This window comes from Strigops habroptila, chromosome 6 (assembly GCF_004027225.2).
Source record: "Strigops habroptila isolate Jane chromosome 6, bStrHab1.2.pri, whole genome shotgun sequence".
Classification (NCBI taxonomy): domain Eukaryota; kingdom Metazoa; phylum Chordata; class Aves; order Psittaciformes; family Psittacidae; genus Strigops; species Strigops habroptila.
The window spans coordinates 73,311,419-73,332,371 of NC_044282.2; positions in this window are offsets into that span (position 1 = coordinate 73,311,419).

The following is a 20,953-nucleotide window of genomic DNA, read 5'->3' on the forward strand; positions in this document are numbered from 1 at the left end:
GTCTTATCATCTCCGTTATGACCTGGTTGTGGTGCAGCAGCACAAAAGGGAGGGAACTGAATGGGGAAGGGATTGTAGAAAAACAGATAAAACATTTTGGTTTTATAAAACAAAACTGCTGGATTCTGCCTCAGCAATGAAAGATCTTGATGTAACTGAATTTATTTGTAGGAGTTCACTTGACTAAACATTGTGCTAGTTGGCAGCTTTTCGGTGGTTTGAGATGGAAGCAGTGATCAAAATGAGAACTTCTATAGCATGGAAATGTTGGCAGGTTTCCTTCCTTTGCCAGCAGTTAATGCATACATAAATTAGGATTGTAAACTTAGGACAGCTGAGAAATACCTGAGGAAAGTTACCAATGCAACTTTACGTTCATTATCCCCTACTGCTGTATTAGACAACTTGTTATGCTTCTGCTTTTGCTATCAGAGCAGTTTTTTGTGTGTTTCCTTTTTGTCTTTCTTTTTTTCTCTACCTACAGCACTGAAACAATAGTTCATTTTAAAAGACTTTAAGATGCAAAAACTATCCACTTGTGACTATCCACTTCTGCAATTCAATGCTATGCTTTTATTCCAGGCCAAGGAGGAATCAGAGAGAGACTCCAGGGTTAGTATTAAGTTCTTTGTAGATGGAATCTTGCAGGTTTTCACACCATTTCTGTACTAGTGGAATGGAGAGCTGGTGCAAAGCACTATCGTGACAGGGACAGTGCTTTGTCCATGTCAAACAGTGCGGTTTGGTAAATGTGGGCATCACTCCCCTAAACACAAGAAATCACTCTCCTGACCACAACAGAGCTTATGACATCCAGATAACAAAGTGGACTCTCTTTTGCTAAAGTGCCCTCATTGACTACAACCTTTAAAACCCAAGACACTGGACTGGAAGGAAGCAGAACTACGTGTCAATAAAGCATCCTGGAATCTCAGCTGGAACAGAATGGAAAGCATTTTGTCTTCCCAAACAGTAAAATGATAGTGTTGCTTTTGAGTTCTTTTCTTGTTTCCTTTTGACTAGAAGGCAAAAACCAGCCTTTGCTATTAAATGTGTCTATTTTCCTGGGAAATCCTTCCATTTGCAATATCTGCATATCATGTTTAAATATCTCCCTCAGGAAGATATAGCACTTAATAATGCTTCTGTTTATTTATTGCAAAAATCAAGACTAGCTGGAAGTCCATTATGAGAATCTTTTAGCAAATTTAATTAATTTGTAATTAATTTTATTGGTATTTATGAGAGAACTCTTTCCTCAGCATAATTCCGTCTGAAAATTACAATATTAACTAATATTAATTAAACAACAATGTAATAACTTCAATGGTTTTAATTATTTCTATATTAAATTACCTGCTAGCCAATTCTGCACTGCTTTGGAAATGAATTGGCCAATTTAAGCCTGCTCTGTACCCGCTCATCTACCAAGGAGAGGACACACTGTCTAAACAAGGCAAGAAAAGCTACTTCCAAATGTCACCTGGGTTGTCACACTTTAAAAACCTGCTTTTTAATCCTAATTTTAAATAAGACTTGCTGCGTTCAAACCTGGGGGTGTTTGGATAATGAAGAGTCTTCGATTTTGAAGCTGACTTTCCTTTTAGGCTCTTCCCGGCCCATGACTGTCTCTCTTTTTGATAGAGTAGAAATAGCATACTCTTGTTGTTTGTAGGGACACTGCAGAGGAAACAGAGGGTGTCTCCTCTATCTCATGTCTTTGCAGTAACTCCCTTCTTTTGCCAGGGCTAAATACTGACAAATCAGGGTTTAACTTGCTCCAGCTTCGCCTCTGCACTGTGGTCCCATAAACAAAATATAGCAAATAAATTATGGGTTCTTTTATTTGCCTCCTGATCTGGGACCCTTCAATGACTCACACTCTCAAGACTTTCTTCACCATCACAGGAGTCTTTATAATGAGATAAGGGAATTTCATGGAGGATTCTGAGATTCCCACAATCATAAGTAAATGTAGGTTTCTTTTTACACATGCTTGAAGTGAAGAGGGGCAGGAGAGAGGCACGTTACCTCCACACTTAATGGGAACTACTAAATACTGCAGCAGGCAAGTGTCTATCCATGTCCCACCCACAGACATGCAGGGTATGGATCTATATGGCATGTAGCATATACCTGTTGGGTTAGAACCCTGGCCTCCTATGACATCAATAGGCTTCCATTGATCTCTGGGTCACCTAGCTGAGGACCAGACTGAGTGACTAGTTCAGTCTTACAACAACTTCCATTAATTTCTTTATACTTCAGGCATGGACCGAGAATTCTTTACATGTCAGCCACAGCTTACAAAAGCAACTTGTCATTTGAGGAATCTGAAGTTTATGTTCCAAACTTGGACCTCCTTGAAGGGATGTGAATTTCGAAGGGCAGTTGGCACATTCTGAAGCTCAGGCCTTTGCAGGGCAAATCAGTTTGGAGATTGAGTGATGGGTCAGATTTGAGAAGGTTGGTGGTTATTTTTGCTTTCTATGCTTATTTCATTATTCTTTTTCTGTTATCAGGCCAGATATTAAACAGGTTTGATGCTGGCGAAGCTATAGATATATCCTAGCTATAGAATGTAGACTATAGAAACAAACAGTGCTCAGAAGGTAAAGCATATACCCAAAGCAATCCATTATGTGGCAGGTTAACTGTCATCCTTATTTGCTTCAGAATTCTCAATAAAACAGCTCCATGACCTTAAAGGAATGATACAGAATTACTGCAATGAATAAAGACCAGGTTTTCAAATGTATTTTAGCAACTACAGTTTCTTAGGTGCTTTGGAAATTCCTCCTGTGTGTTTATTTAGACCTTTAAATTCCTAAGAATCTTAGAAAATCTCTTCCTGAGTGCTGCAGGAGCAGCATTATCCTCCTGAATGTCACCGCAGAGACGTAGGAGAATACAGTATGCTTTATGGGGGAAAATTGAAACCAGGAAGCTGACCTTTAACTAGAAACCATCCATGGTGCAGAGGGTCAGGTTGGCACCCACAGAGTTAAACTGGCTAAAGTCTACAACAAAGGGAAAAATATTAGCATCGCTATCCGTGTAAATGACATTAGTAGCAAGAGTGAATTATCTCCTGAATTATTTTATTCCAATTATATTTTGATATAATTCAAGGTCTAGTGATTTTTTTAATGTTTGCAGTCCCTCACTCTAATACCAGCAAAGCAATCAGTCATTTGCTTCTCAGGCACCAAGTGGCTGGAATAGTTTTTCCATCCATTTGAAAAATATACACTCTGTATTTGCCTTTAAGTATACATTAGATGACTGTTCTAAGTGATTTGTAACCGTTTTTAAATGGTTGAACTTATTTTAATATCTATTTGCAATTATAGAGTTGTTTGAATGTTCCTGTTAGAAGCAGGTTTTTAGATGAACAAATTGTTCATTCATCTTTGGGTTTTTAAAAAGGGGAAATAGGAAAAAGACTAAACTGTGCTTTATTAGAGCACATGTTATTAGTTTGCTTATTAAAAAGTCTCCTCTGGAACAACTGGCAACATAAAAAGCTGAAAAGAGACCTAGAAAAACACTCCAGCTGATCCATTTGGAAGCCCAACACTGCTTCTGTGTTGAAAGGCAGCACAAGAGCCAGTTCAAGCCCTAGTGTTTTAAGTACTTCTATTTTCTGAGTTTCCAAAGGCCCATTTGCTTACCTAAAGGTATGATTTAAAACTAACAGAAATCAATATTGAAGCAAGGACATGTATTTTGTATGGTCTAGGGTGAGGCACCCCTGCTCATGGCAGGGGGGTTGGAATTGGGTGATTTTAAGGTCCTTTCCAACCCAAACCATTCTGTGATTCTATGATTTTGCTTAAATTAGCTTTAATTTGGTTTAGCTTCATGAGAAAGCCTGTGTGCTCAAATAAAACATGCATTAAGTGAGCTAAATTGGTACAGATTTCTATATGGATACACATTGTATCGACTGACACTCTCACCAGCACCACTGACCATCAGGAATGCAGGTGACAGTCCCATTCCACAGCAGTTACAGCTGTGTGATGGTTCCTCTTAAAAAGTTTTGTGCTATCATCACATCTGTTCTAAGTGCAGTGGGCCCAGTCTCAGCAATTTTAAATAAAACCTATTTTGCTGCTGTGTTTAAAATAAAGTATGCAGCAAGTCAGATACTCCTGCAGCACGAAAGGTCACCCCAATGCCCCCTTCAAATATGAGACCTTCCATATATATACACACATGCACATTTGCACATGTCCAGAAAGGTTAATGATGCCATACGAGATAATGGGGAAGTAAGAGAAGCATGAGCAGCATCATGCACAGGAACTATGACACATTTCTAACACCCATGATCAATATCCTGCTTGTAAAGTCCCTCATGTTTGAGAGGGTTTCTGGCATACACATGTGCCTGTACATGTAACAGCTCACATCTTGTTTGCAGCATCGTTCTCACACGGATGGGTCATACGTGTCTAGCATAGCTAGAAAAGGGCATAGTGCCTCGTCTTTGTTCTTGTAAAAACTATGTTTTCTTTTCTCTGCTTGTACTATTTTGTACATGTTTCCTTGTATTTAAATACTAGAATAAGGAAGAAGTCGTGTGATCACATAGCCCTTGAAAACTTCTGTGGGTCTTATATGAACCCTTCAAATTTCATACAGCTGGAATACACTTCCACAATGCCTAGGAACCCTGGGTGAGGGGGAGGCTTCACTTCCCAAGGTACCTGGCATGTACAGCAAGTGCAATCCAGCATGAGTTGAAGATGAAAATAGCAGATGGCACATAGGGGAGTGAGGACACTGGGAGGTGGTGTGACTTCACTGTCACCCAGAAAGCCTGGGGCACAGACCTGCACAGCATAGAAAAGTCCCATGTCAGGGCTCAGCCACCCAAACTCAGCGTATTCCTGCTCCTGAGAGGTTTTAGCCAAAGGGAAACTGGTAGTAAGAGAAATGCTAAGCATAAATGTTAAACTCAAGCAAATATTTCCAGTTCCTCAGGGCAGGTTACCTCAATATTTCTGTCTCTGTCAAGGCAATTGAGTAAAAACTATATTAATAAACCATGGGTGTTAATACATTTTCCAGCTATGCACATCAGCTCTTTATATACCATTCCCAAGAGATAGGTACATGCTATTTTACTTCAGGACACTTGGGTCTGTCTGAGAAGTACTGACCATTCACTCTACCCACCCTGTGGACTGAACTACCTGCTTATGTCCTCACATTAGATTACTTCTGTTAGACTTTAAATTGCTGACGCCCTGCTGACCAGTAACAGTGACCCATGCACCTGGTTGGTACATAGGTCTCAGGTTATAAGCATGGTGTCTTTCCATGCCTCTGCATTCACTTACATGTGCAGTTTTGTAAACTTTATTTTATATGCACAAATGAAATTACAAACAAAACTTGTTTGACCAAGAAAATGAATCAGAAAACACGTGTGAATGGCTTTGGGCAAATTCCCTCTTTTGCCTCCAAAGAGAGTAGCACACAACGCTCACATTCACAGGTGAAACCCAATCTGCATGCTAAACTGCTGAGCTCTGCACTAAGAGAAGCTGAAATGAGCCTACTTTGAAAAGCTGGCTCTAAGTGCCTTGGTGTTCCCTCTCGAGGGAGGCACGCTCAGTTTTTCATCACCCGCACCAGCATCTGACTGGCTTTAAGTCAGATATTCTGGATTTATGAAGTCCAGGTACCTGAGAGACTAGATGTCTTCTCATGCAGCAGGTATCAGAAAAGACACTTGAACTAGCAGGCTAACACTGACAGCATGGTATTTTGTGAAGGCTAAACATTTTCTTCCTTATTGACGTGATGAAGCCCAAGCTTATTGACTTTCAGAAACCTTCCACAGTCTTATTTATTATCCTTGGCATTTGAAAATGGAAGTGGGTTTGCGGGATCAAACATAGGTCATTACTGTCTAATGGCCATTTGTTAGTCTATACAAACTGAATTTGGTAGTTCCAGGTCCGATTCCTAATGTATGTTTGCCATTATTATTTATCATCATCAACACACCTGACAACACTTTTAATGGCTTTCTCAGGAGAGAAGCAGGGGGCTGAATGGACCAAAGGAGTGAGCTCTCCCTTCGTCTCTGAGTGCTGGTTGCTCCAGCAGGGGCTGGAGGCCTCTCAGCCAGGCAATGGGGGGAAGCCGGCCTCTGGTCTGCCAAATGTATAAGAAAAGTTGCTTAAAAAGATCTTAACATAGATGGAGGAAGCAGGAAAAGCTGCACACAAACCTGCACCACTCGGGTTTCATTTTCAGTTACCTTGACACGTATCTATAGCTCTGCAATTATTATTTGCGCAGTATCTTGTCCCTTAGTTTGTCTCCAGGATATATTTACATCTATTTCTTAACACGCTGAACTTCTCACATGTATATACTTGATCTTTACACCAATTTCAGACATTATCTTTTGCAATATTCTAGTGTATACGTGGAGATAATGAAGTCACCCTAAAGGGCATTCACATAAGCAGTAAGCACCTCCAAATTGATCACAATCAGTTACACTATCAATTCAAGGTAACAATTATCCTTCTTCTTTCATTCCTTTTTCCTTACGTATTTAAGTACCAGAGTTGGAAGAGAAGCTGTCCCCTTGTGGATAATAATTGATTGTCTACCTATCAGAGCTCAGGATGGGCTCAAGCAGACCTATGATATTTCAGACAGGTCAAGGTATAGCCTCCAAGTCACTGACAGACTGTGAAAAACCCAGACAAAGAGCAGAACTACCCAACAAGCTGCAATGTTCATTCCTCTCACTGTCCCTATTATTGACTCATTTTGAGTCAAATCTATGGCTAATTGTCTTTTAACATTTAGTAAGCATACATACATCTTCATCTTACAAGATCAGGTGACACTGGCTATGAGCATCTGAAGCATGACTTTATTTTAAGCTCATTTTTAAAGCTAACATATATTGTGTAAAGAAAGAGTATGGCACAGATTAGGACCTGAATGTGTGCACAGGCACCGGGGCAGAAAGAGCCTCTGCCTGTATCACCTCCAGAGCTGCAGACACAGTTCTGCCTCCTCCTCTTGGAGAGCAGGCAGGCATCCCCTTGGAACAGCCGGCTGCTCGCAGGAACACATCCCTTTCCTCGCTTCCCAGCACAGGCTGGCAATGGAGCAAGCTACTGGTTGAGCACACAGAAATAGTCCTGACCCTGTGTGCTGCCTGCAAGTGGAACTGTGTGAATAACCATCTTTTTATTTGCTTGCTTTGTGCCTGGTTGGGTAAAAGTAGTGGGTTTGTGAATTCACACAGTGAGGGAGCTGCAGGAAAAGAAAAACCAGAAAAGAGCAATAGCAAAATAGTCATATGGGCAGAAGAATTCTCAAAATTAAGAATAAAATTTGAGGAAAAAGTTACTGTAAATTCTGATTTTGAATATTTCACGTGGAAATCTCATTGAAATGCTTATATTAAAAAATCCAACCTTAAAATCTGTTGGGATTTTAAATTTGGGCTGGCCTCAATTCTTCTCTCAGACTGAACTGCCTTGAACTGCAGTGTGACGAGGATATACTTATTAGAAGAATTGGGCAACCAACTGATTTTGGGGGGCTTTCTCTAAGGAGCAGGTACAGTATCCGTCTCCATACCGAGCAGGTTGGTTTGCAGATGCAGCCTCAAAAGCAGTGCTTTCAGAACCCACCAGGCTCTCTCCTCAGCTCTTTAGAGAAGATACTGCAATATTCCCCATATATCCATACTCCTTGTTTTGAGTGTGTAAACTGCTTTGTTCAAAGTTTGTTGAGTGTCCATAAGCATCCTGGAGATGCCATTTCCTTATAGGACATACAGTATGACTACAGGTCAGAATGGCAGGTGAGTTGGTGCCTGTGTACATATGTGTATATAGGTACACAAAATATGCGTGGAGTAAAAATATTTGGAGCATACAGATATCTGGTAGGATTAATAGCACACTAAAAAGGAGAAAAAGCTCCTTTCCTTGTCATGACTAAGAGTTCTCTGTAGCCAACAGCCCTGCAGTACTGGCACGTGGAGTAGACATTTGTGGATTTCATACTCCATGTTGTCCTAGCAGACTTGTATACAAACAGGAAAAAAACCCCATAGAAATATATTGTTATCACAGCAAGTGAAATGCTTGGGTAAGAAATGAAGCATTTAGTCAAAAAGAAAAGGTTATTATGGGTCTGCCATTTCTCAGGTTAAAGTGTAGGCAATGCATGCATGCTGTTTACACACAAATACATTATTGATTTCTAGCAGTTCATTCATTTGCATAAAAAATCTGTATCTAAAGCTGATCTTCAGTTTTAAGCCATATGTACTAAGAGCTTGACAGACTCGATGGTATTTAAAAGTGTATGCCTTGCATAAGGCAAAAGGGAAAAATATTGAAGTTGTGCATTGCAGAAAACAGAAGATTTTTAACAATGCATAGGAATATGCATATGGTTAGATTTTACCTGTTCTCAAGACACTATAGCTACACACTCGAAACGGATCTTCTTCCAACAGCTTTGTACGTTCCATACCATAGTTTCACTGCAGACATTTGTTTGAAGGCAGACAGCAACTCTGTTTTAGAAGCAAAGCCATTCCAATCCCATGCAGTCCCAGATTTTTGCATCCCATTCCTCCTGCAATGCCTACAAGTTCCCACAGCACAGAACAAAATAATGCTGTTCTACAGGCACACATGCACATACAACTTGAAGAAACTGTTCAAACCTAAACAAATGAGGTTAAAGAGAATAGCAATAGAGACACCCTCAAGATTTAATGATTCAAAACAATAGTTTATCATCTGTTCCTACTTCTGAGCTACATATGTGTGTACTCCAGAGCGAACAGTGGGGACGGCAAAACACAGTTGCTGCAGTTTGCTTTTGGCTTACAGGAGACCTTTGAAGTTTCCTATCCTGGAGACAGCACATACATAAGCAACAGAGAGGCAGCCAGGTTTGGATCTTCTGCACCCGTTGCTGAGGTCTCCTGACCAGCTTATTTAACCTTGTCCCTTGCCCTCCTGGCATTTATTAATCCCAGGCTTCTTGTTCTGAATCTTCTTTCCTTATTCTATATCAGCAGAGTTAGTCGTTTCAGGTACATCAGCCAGCTGAAGAGGAAGAGTGAAAAATAAAACTGGAGTGCTCACTGGCCAGAGCAGCAGAGTCATGTGCACAATGCACATATGTGCATATATGCCTCTCTTTTGACAGCCAAACCCACGTTAGTTTTCTACAAACCAGGTCAAGGCTATGTAGCTAAATAGGATTCCTTGGAGAAGAGAAGGCTCCAGGGAGACCTTGTAATAGTCTTCCAATACCTAAAGGGGGCTGGCAAGAAAGCTGAAGAGGGACTTGTTACAAGGGCCTGTAGGGACAGGCCAAGGGGAATGGCTTTAACCTGCCAGAGGGGAGATTGAGATGAGCTCTGAGGCAGAAGCTCTTCCCTGTGAGGGTGCTGAGGCGCTGGCACAGGGTGCCCAGAGAAGCTGTGGCTGCCCCATCCCTGGCAGTGTTCAAGGCCAGGTTGGACACAGGGGCTCAGAGCAACCTGCTCTAGTGGAAGGTGTCCCTGCCCGTGGCAGGGGGTTAGAACTGGAGGAGCTTTAAGGTCTCTTCCAACCCAAGCCAGGCTGGGATTCTATGATTGTGGATATACAACTAATCCCAGAAGAAAGTTGTCACAATCTTTTACTTACACCATTTACTTACATTGTGCTCACTGACCATGAGGAAATTTTCCTCTTTCTCCTAGTGCTGTATATTTAACTTTTCATATTATTCTACAAACACGCTACAAGACAACAAAATGAGGGGTGACAGTCAGGCTCCCTTTGGAGTACACTCCAACTTGGAGCCCTGTGACAAGGTCTGTATTGGAGAGAGACAACAGGTCTCTGACTCTGGGCCAAATAAATTTTGCCGGGGGCAGCAATGGGTAGGATCTCATTTAAAATTGGAATGAAGAAAGCTGAAACAAAGAGGAGCTGAAATAAATGAAAACTGCAAAGTCAGTGGGAAATCCAAGGATGTGCAGCCTTCTGAAATTAAGCTACTTTTGCAGACATCTGAGAAGTCTGAGAAATAACAAATGTCCACCAGAACTGGGAACGGTTACCTTTCCATAGCCCAACTATGCCAACAGCAACTCATTCAAAACAGCTCAAGAAGTGAATTCCACCAGCAAAAATCAAGCAGATGTTTACCTGCAATGAAAGGCAAAGCTGTCGGTTTGATGTATGAAAGAGAGTGGCTTACAAGAACAGATTGTATTAGAGCTGGGATAAAACCTTAACTAACTCGCTCTCAGTCACATCCCTGGATTTGCTAGGCTTGAGCAATGGGAGAGACTTGAGCTGAATGGGAATATACAAATGTGAGTGACACCTATAGATTAGTCAAAACACCAGACTGTCTTACTTTAGCCTCCTAGGAAGAGAGAGAGAAATACTTATTACTCAGAGAGAAAGAAGGTGACCCAGGGAAGGACCTTCCTATCCAGCCCTGCAAGCTTTCTCAAGCAAATCAACAAAACCTCTCCGGATACTTTACCAGTATTGATCTGGAGATCAGCTACCACAGATAATAATGCTGTTTCTGTACTGTATCCATGCCTAAAACCAGAGAGGTACAGGAAAGAAAGACTAGTGAGAAAAAGACACAAGAATTTATTGGTGCAGAACTATGGTAAAGCTTGGACATGAAGGGAAATAATCAAACTCTGAATTCATCCCTACCTCTCATTTTAACCTGCTGTATGCCTGACTTCCACAAATACATAGGCAAAGGGTTCTCTGGCTGTTTGAAGCTACAAAATAGGCATTAATTTCAAACTCAGCCCCCTTTTCATTTCAAGTCCCTTCTACTGACATGCCTGATACTCCTTCAGATATGTAAACACTGGGATTGTTAAACAAATCCATTGAATTTCACTGGAATTTGGGCACTGACACTCTTTAATCTCCTCTCAAGATTCCAGCCATAGCTCCTTAATATTTAAACACTTTTTGTAATTTATTAACACCAGAAATACTTGGATATAACCAAAAAAATAAAAAACCCCAAAACAAACCTAAGCAACCAACTCTTCCGTGAACACACAGGACAGTGTATAAGAGCAAGCACACAAGTTCATATTTAAAATTAGATTATATTATAGACTTTGGAAGGATTTACAGGTCTCAGCTGCTTGATGTGTTTGGTATAACACACTGCATTACATTTATGTGTACCATTGCCCTCTACAGGATGGAATTCTGGATTTAAGTAAGCCTTGTGATTATTTTGCTTTCTAGTAGCAAGCTCAGAAAGCATTACATATTTAATTCCAACGCTGGAAGGCTGTAATCTTGTCACAGAAGGTTCTAGATTCCACATCTGATAACATATTCGGTGATATAAAAGAGGCAACCAAGTATACGATGTAGATCAGCTGTACAAAAACGTATTCAGAACCATTCCTTCAATGAACAAATAGGACTGTAAATACAAATGCAGCACCTTTCCCCCCAGCAATGTCTTTCTATAATCAGCAGTTTGCACAGGCCATGTCCAATATGCACTTTTGAATATCTATATTGTGAAAACATATCACATTTTCAAAACATGAAATGTGAAAGGCATTTAAAAAGCACAAGTACAAGAAGAAACCTGCAAATACTGATCTGGCACTGTGAGTGTAGAGTTCTATCATTTTAATTCACCATTCTTTGCATTCAGACACCTGCAGCAGCAATTCTGGATACAGAAGAATAAGATAGTTAACTTTTACGTGACATTACTTGCACAATATGCCCCTATTTTCACTCAAAATCTGGCCACTGGGCACACCTGGAATGCTGGAAAAGGTCCATGGTGTGAACAAAACCTGATGTGTGTTTATAAGCACAAACTGACCCTGATGAGATCCTAGTAGAGAAAATGAGACATTTTGGCATTAATTAAACTAAAAAGGCAAAGTTCTCATGGAATTCTGATCTGTCCTTTTCCTGAAATTCCAGGCTTAGCAGAAACACTGAAATCATCTCAACTTTGATCATTATCTGAACTATCACGTCTCCAGTTTCATGTAATTTTCAGGTTTCAGATGAAAACAAATGATTTTGATAAAGCCAGACCAAGAGACTGCTGCCTCAGATGACTGGCTAAGAAGGTTCCCTTCCTTTAGAGATCAAACTTCACTATGTAAACCTCATACATATAAAAACTGAACAGATAGACTTCGGCCTTCTAAAACTGAAAGAGATAGATACCCTCACCAGGACTTTCACATGTGTCAGAGGTATATGGATCTCTTTTACTATTATTCATTTTGCTTTTTATTAATTACAGGAAAGGAGAAATATCCTTTATGGAACGAAAAGTTCTTTCAGAAAACACATTTCAGAAAAGCATTGAACAAGACATTAATAACAAACTGAAAGGATAAGCAGAATGGAAGTCTGAAAAATTCTATATTTGTATTATACAGGCATTGTTTTCATTCTTGGCACCTTATTTTTCATGTACATAAAGAGAACGCAAGCTACAGCAGGGTGAGACAAAGATCAATGCTGAATGTATTACTTGGCATTGGTCAGACTCAGTTTAATAAGAAAAGAATTGATCCATTAAGCTAAACCTAATTCTTGGCCGAAAATGGTTGAAATCTCTTCTTTATACTGCTAGCTTCATAAAGAGCTATAATATTCAGAAGAAACAACTCAGAGCTGAGTTTAATAAGATTAAATGTATTGCAAATATACTTAACAAGAATCTATCAAGTTGTTAATGATTACTATTAATATCAAACAATTTTTGTATAGAATTTTTTATTAGAGTAGTTGTAAAATATAGCCATGTGAAAGGCAATATAAAAAGGGGTTTAGGTAATTTGTAAAACAGCTACAATTGCAGAACCAAAACCTTAACCTATAAGATATAGTAATTTATTTTATCAATCCAGTTTCTCATACAAGTGCAATTCAATTTGTAAAGTATTTAAGTGCCAGTCATTAACACCGTATAACAAAGTGCAGAAGGACAGAATCTACTATATGTGATTGTGTTATTATATGTGAAGAGACTGCAAAATAAATTACTTTTTCTGTCAGCAAGGCTGGAGACCTATTGTTAGAACACAACTTCAGATTTCTATGAACTGCTCCACAAAGCACTGTTTCGTAGCTACGACAGCTAAAAGCAGTTATTGGTACCGTAAGATGCCCTATGCTGTCAAAGGGACATAATGACATTCATGTGCCTCTGTCAGTGTGTCCTCGCAGGTGATGTCCCCTTTGCAGAGCAGAGGTGCTGTGCACCACCGGAGAGCCCCCATCCCAAAGCTGCTGCGTGCTCCCACCCTGCAGCACGGCACCGCGGGGAGGAGAATTCCCAGCCCTGGGGAGCAGCACCAGTGCTCTCTGCTGAAACACACTGACCGTGTCCCCCTGCGCAGCCTGCGCCCCTGTGTCTGTGCTGTGCCTCTCCCTGGGCAAACACAGCACCACGGGTTAAAATCTGCCCATCAAACACCTTTTTTAGTTATTATTTTGGGGTTTTTTTTAAAGCATGCTTTTAAGCAGTATCTTTTTAAAGGATATATAAAAAATGAGAGCAGGAATTCCTGCTTCATCTCCGGTTTGAACAGAGGAGAACGTAACTGAAATCAATTCAGCAGTGGTTACAATCTAGTTACAGTTTTAATTCAGATGACAATGTGACAAAAATACAACCCCACCAAAAAACAAACCTCTGAATTCAAGGAAGGGAATTACTGAAACAGGGGGTGAGACCGAATGGAAGAGAGACAGAGAAGGAAATGGAAAGTACTGAAAGTCAATTATTCCATGCCCAAAGGTTATATGCAATGTCTAGCATCAGAACATTGTGTGTTAAAATAGATATTGTGGATGAAGAGGAAAATGCAAGAACATTAATTTAAGAAAAAAGGCATATTTGAGGTATAAAAATATATACAGACAACTAGAAAGATTATAGCATGAAGTTAAAAGACTGTGACGTACTGATACGGAAAGCTAAAGGGGAAAATGAAAGGAAAAGTTCACATAAGGTGAGGAAATTGTAAATAAAGATTTTTTTCTTTTCAAGCACGTAAAGAGCATAAGGTCAGTGAGAGAAACAGAAGCACACCTATGAACTGGCAAATGGCAGTTTACTAACAGGAAAGAGAAACTGCTTAAAAATGAACTCTCTATTTTATTGTCCATAAACCAAGGTTGGGATGACAGGATCAGATGTAAATTTCCTGGGGGAGGAAGAATAAACACCAAAGGAAATCAGTACCACACCAGAACAGCTCATCAAGAAATGAGGAAGTCTGAAGGTTGACAGAACTCCAGGAATAGACAGAATTAATTCAGAGCTCAGAAAGATATGTCAGAAGAGATATAGGAATTATTAGCAGATATATTTAAAACCTGTTTGGAAACACGAGCTGGACTGAAGAGAGGTTAGTGATAACCAGGATCTAGAAAAATACAACCCCCCGCCTTCCCATCTGTGTCATGCTCTTGAAACATTATCATTTCAGGAAACAATACAATGAGGAGTTTGTAAGCTGCAAAAGAAACTCTTAGCACAGTTCACCAAAGGGATACGGTGCCTAAAAATGCCCTCAGCACTCTTTTAAGAAGACTTACAAATTATTGATCATAATGGAAGGTATGAGCATACACTCCATGCTTTTTAGAAGAGCTTCTGATAGATTAACATACAGGTGACTAATCGACAAGGTCAGGGAGTGTGGGAACAATGAGTAAGATGACAGGGTATGTTTGGAAGAGGAAACCAGTAGGCTACTCAGTGAGCAGAAACAGGGTAACATTCAGCAGGACTGAAGTGCACTCAGTCAAGCTAAAAACCCAGTATAGTAGAAGTGTAGACAAATTAATTCAGTGTAGTCCTATTTACACAAATAACAGCAGCAAATAACAAGCAAAGGGGCTCTACCCCTGCAAGGCCTAAAGTTCAAGTCTCTCACATGGATGTACTCCATTAATTTTGGATTTCTGGTTTTCCTAAGAGGAGGTGAGCAGCCTCTAAACATTGGGAGAATTAAGAAAGGGAAACAATCTTCTTAAACACCCAGTGCAATTGCAAATGCTGGCAGAAGCTCCTGAATGTTCTCTATCCCTGTAACATAAAGCAGTATGACAGCGTGTTGGTACGATCAAGGATCTTGGGGATTGGCCCAAAACTTAACAGGAATCAGTGGAGCAATTCCTCCTTAGTGAAATCGGAATATTCTCTATGAATCAGAGGCACTGATTTACCGCCATAATATTTAAGTATTCATCCCATCCTACTGAGAAGCTGATCACTGCCCACTGAAATCAGCCCCAGGATTGCTGCTGGTGTAAGTGGAAGCTGAATTGGATTCAATGGCCAAGTTGTCAGGGAGTTTTTCATTGATCTGTCCACAGTGACACAGAAATCTCCACAAGAAACTAAAGCTAATATAGAATCTGGAAATAGATTTACAAAAACCAAAACCGAACGCCCACAAACAGCTTTCTATTCTGCATTTCCAAGAACTGTATCTCTCATTAGCCCTCAATTTACTTCACATTGGCAGATGCTCCTAAAACCCCTCTCCAGACTTTGAAAGCCTCGATTACCCGGGATAGCAGCACATCATCTGCAAATTCAGCTCAAAATTCATGGGATTTTAAACCACAACAATATTGAATAACACCAGTCCTAATCCAGCACAACTGATGACACCACTGGTACAAACATCAGCCTTACCACTACAGCCACAGTTCTTGGATATACCTGAACATTTCAGTACATTAGAGAAGGGATTAGGTTTTTTCTTTATAATAATGCATGGAATTTATACAAATCACTAATTGCAACAGAATACTCCTTAACTGGGCACACTGGTTAACTCCCAATTTTCCAGCACAGGAACTGGTTTTAAAAGGGAGTTATATTAAATGATTATCAACATTTTAGTTACGACAGTGGAAAGATGAAGCGATTGCTACAGAAATGGGAAACTGAGAGTTCAAATGGAAACACATCAGGAACAAAAGAAAAGGGAAAATGATTTCTTAACAAAGAAGACAGTCCCTTTTACAGAGCAGGCAGGTAACATCTTCAGAAACAAATGGGGTGAGCGAAAAAACACATCTTTAATCCAGATACGGCTTCTGCCAATCTAGAAAATAACCTCTTCAACTAAAAATCAGATTACCTGACTCTGAGGCCTGATATATAAACTCTCTTGTACCAATGAGAGGATATGTTTTCTCCTTCACCTCCAGTTTGGTTTTTCTATTCTCTACTTTATACATTCCTTCCTAATCAGACACAGCTGCCATTGGCTTCAAGGCAGGCTGTCACTCAATGCTATTAGAAGTATTACTTTGAAGTAGAAGAATGAAGATGGGATTCATACCTGTTTGGTTGTTATTGCTTAGATAAAGAGGTTTGCCATAAATTGCTTTAGAAAATCAAAAATTAAATATGCACAATTAAAAAAACCCTAAAAAAATAGGAAGTGTGTGATGTTCAAAAGGACTGGGTTGGCCTAATTCTGTTGTTAACAGGAGAATTCCCATTGACTTCAGCAGATGCAGAGTTAGGCTGGCTCTGAGCACATCTGAAACATCTCACTCCACACAGAACGAGCTCTGATCAATGAAGGTTTATTTTTTAATGACTTAACAGCCTGTGAAAGGTGCACACTGACAGCTCTCTGTTTCTATACACAGCACATCTCAGCATAAACCAGGCCAGCACAAGCTTATTTATGAAATTAAGGTATCTCACACCTATGCTATAGAAGTGGGGAGACTTTTCTCCCCACTTCTCTATGCAACCAGATGAGAAAGCTACCAAAATTAATATAAGAAATGGTGAGTTTTATGATGGACATCTTTCAAGCAGACTGGTCACATCAGACATGGCATGGCCAGCTGACAAAGTACTGAGATGGAATAAAATGGAACTATTTCACTAGTTTCTGGAAAAGCTTTTACTTCTGGTGCTTAATTCTCCAAGTGAATTAAGAGCTTTCTTAAAAGCTTAAGGGGAAAAAACAAACCACAGTAAAAAAACCCATAGAGACCTCAGATCATAGCATCTGGGATTTCTGTCATGCCTATGATGTGTCACTTACTGCAGTTTTAAGGGACTGGTGTAGTCCTGGAAGGTGGAAATCAAAGAGCACCCGAAACCCAGCATTCATCACACAACCTGCTTCACACAACTCCCTTTGTGTTTTCAAATGAAGCTGTTAAAACCATCCCAGGAAAAGTTACTGGGAAGTATCATCGTGGTGGAACACATGTGTGTGATGTATGCAAGGCATGGAGGGTGCAGAGGGGAAGGAAACTGTTAGCTAAAAGGCCCAAATGAGTGAAAGAGGAAAAAGAGAAATTCTGGTACAGCTAATAATATGCCTGTTACACAGTGAATGCTCTTGCATTTACTCTATTTGAAATCTGTTACATGTTATTGTCTATTTTGCTTTTTAATTTTCAGCATGGTCTCCTTCACTGGTATTTGTGTTGAACTCCGGAGTTCCTTGTTTCAAATTGTAGTGGAAACCTCATTTGGAACAATTTAGTCAGGCAATGAAGGAAAGCTGGAGGTAGTCAGGCAGCAGAAGTGGCTGCTATACCTTAGCATGCTGTCCTGATTATAGTGCCATTAGAGTTTGCTGTTCATAGAAATCAAGGAATTTATGAATCATTAAAAGGTGCAGGTGATAGAGAAGTTATTATAATAGCATTCAGACATATTACAGGAACTATCACAAAAGCTACAGTGTTAACACCATTGACTGAATATAAATGCAGTTGTGAAATTATGGGATAGCTGAGAATGGAGATACACCAAGTTTTCAGCCAGCCTCAAACCAGTCACTTGTCATTTGCATGGTTTTGATATAGGACTGCATTCGTGCAATACTGTATAGAAAAGGTACTAACACTCATCAGAAGTGCCTTGTGATTGTGTAAAGAGCTGGAGCTTGAAAACATGGGCTTGTCAATAGTAATGAGTCTTATCCTGAGGCATTCATTTTCTTATCTTTTGCTCAGAATCCCCCAATGTATTAAAAGCATATTAGATACCAAACCCACTAGTCCTTAATTCTATTAGTGACCAATTACTTACATGCACTGTTCATCCCTGAGAACAAGACTTCTTTTATTTTTCATTTATTTAACAAGGCTTCTATAGAACATCTGAAGCATTTCTCTTTGTGTGTATAAACATCAAGTATTCAAAAGATAGGATATAAAAATCATTATTTTGGTTATCTGAAGACCTGATTCCTAAAAGCCTGACTTTCTGAATGTCCAACGTGGCCCCTGAACAACATGTCCTTAACGCGCACTGTTACCACCACCAAAGGCATCCATTTTTTGTTATTGATATTGTTATTTTAGGTGCATAAGCATAAAACTATCAAGACCACAACCAGACCTATTTAAGCATTACTCTTTCAGGAAGTTATTCAGCTGCATTTTAAAATACACATCCTTTCAACAAAAGCAGGAGAAATTGAACAAGATTCAAGAGAAAGGATGACATTTATTACATGTAAATAGAATTTGTTGTATCTGAAACTTTGCTTACTTTTTATTTTCTGGTCTTTCTTACACATATCATTTGAATTGACTGTTTCAATTCCTGTGGGACTCAACAGGGCAGAACCACAGCTATTCTGCTCAGCTGCTAAGAAGTTCTTAGCTACGGTCATTTTGCCTCATGCGACATTCTTCCTGCTCCTCATATTAGCCCTCACATTAGTCCTCTGCTTGATACTTTCCCAACAGCCTTTAAAACAAAGAGTCAAGACTCCATGCAAGAGCAAAACAGATGAACCTGTTAACTATAGCCCAATTCCCCTTTATACTCTTTGAACTAGAGAGGCCTGACAGTTCAGTGAGGGGGTGCGGCAGGTCAGGTTTGAAGTCCATTAACACAGCTGTGAGGGCTCTGCTTGCACACCACCTTCCCATGCTGTCTCTCACTCTAGTTAGAGCTACAGTCAAACGTCCTTTGCTTTGATGAACACTGAAATTCATCAACTTCAGCTCTCAGAATACATTTAAGATAGAAGGAAAATAACTCTCTTTAGCAATCTGCACCATTTTGTATTGACTAATGCATGAGGGAAAATAGGCAAAATTCCTCAGTTCTGTGCTAGCTGCATTACCTTCCTCGCAGGGGCACCTTGGGAAAGTCCTTTTGTTTCTCCTCATCCCAGTTTATCCACTTGTAATATACATAGGCCTTCCTGACCAACTGGGCTGCAGAATGTGACTCCCTCTTTAGAGGCCCAACCATTTCAATATTCAGATTCTTGAATAGAGTATAAAGAGTATAAAGGACTGAGAAAAAAAATAATAACATTTAAAGGATGGTCATTCCTCTCTTGTGGTGTCCCTCAGCTGTACCTGCCATCATCAAATGCAAAACATTGCCCTGTGTGGAAAAGATATGCTGCTTGCTTACAGAACAGCAAGCAAACTACAGAGAAGACGGTATGGGGTAAGAGGTTTCTCTACCTCCGAGGAGTCATTTAGTTGCTGACAAATCCCCGGTAATAGTAAGCTGTAGTTTTACTCTCCTTCCTAATAGCCAGGATAGAGGAATTTATACATATAGGTTTTCACAATGTTTTGTCTCAGAAATATTTATCATTATAAGAGGCAATAGATGACATTCCATAATGCTCCCTCTAACTGTAGTTAACACTGCAGGGAAGAAATCTGTCTCTGTCCTCAAGTTCCATTATAATAAAGAAAGCAATAAAAGAAAACTAACAAGTGCATAAAAGTAAATAACTATTTCTGACAAATGTGTGTTTGTCACCATTGCTGCCAAGTGATGGAATCACCTGCTCTTCTATCACAAATGAGGACCACCACACACCAGTAACAGCAACGCTTTGTTTTCATATAGCACAACACGTGTTAATCTGAAGGCTTTCTGCAGAATATAGATGGGATATATGGCAAGAGACCACAGCCAAATCCTGTCCTACATCTACAGCAACCCACAGAAGAGAGGAGGGAACCCAGTGCAAAAGATTGCTAAGATCTGAGATTCCAGTCTGCCTGGGTAACCTGTCCCAGTGGGATAAGTTCTTCCCAACACCTAATCAGAATTCCCCCCACTGCAGCTCGTGTCTGTTGCCTCTTCCCCTTTCACTTCCCCTGTCCTCTGTCTTCCCAGAAAGAGCCATACTCTCCCATTGCTCACATGCAGACAGCAATAAAGTCTCACTTCAGCCTCAAATCTAATTGTTAAGAACGTTCCAAAATACCACGTGAGACAAATTACTCTGCACTAAATTTATCTACCTCTGAAGGAGAAAGAGTTGTGTTAATCCAAGTGGGATTTTAACTTTTCCTAGAAACACTTCTGATAGAATTACTCATTGGTAATTGATGAATTTAAATTACTTCTGACAATTAACAAAATTACAAGTGCAAAGTACTGCTTATTGGCAAATATAATATGCTGGAATCTGCCTCCTGCCTTCATGTAATATTCCCTGTGCTGGCCCCCCAGTGGGATTTCTCACAATAAAATAAGCTGGGTTTGTGCCTAAAAAGTATATGAGAATAAAGCTTTCCCTTTGTACAGCTCATATTGTGCAACACATCTTGTTTATTTGTGTAAATCTATATTGTACACTTCTGGATGTATTCAACCTCAGGTCAGAATTATTAGAGAAGTGCCACAGTTCCATGAAGAAGAAATCTTTATTTAGCAGTACTATGTAATAGAACTTGTGGCAGAAAACGTGCCTGGCAAGGATGGATGCCATGCAAATAGGAAAGGGGGGGGAAGTGAAGTGAAGACTCTCTAGATCCACCTGGTGAAAAGCTGAAGGTCTCAAAGAAACTGAGTAACTCGCAGGATTAGGATGCCCATGTAAAAGATGACAGCTCCTGTATGTTAACTCAAGTGTAAAGCT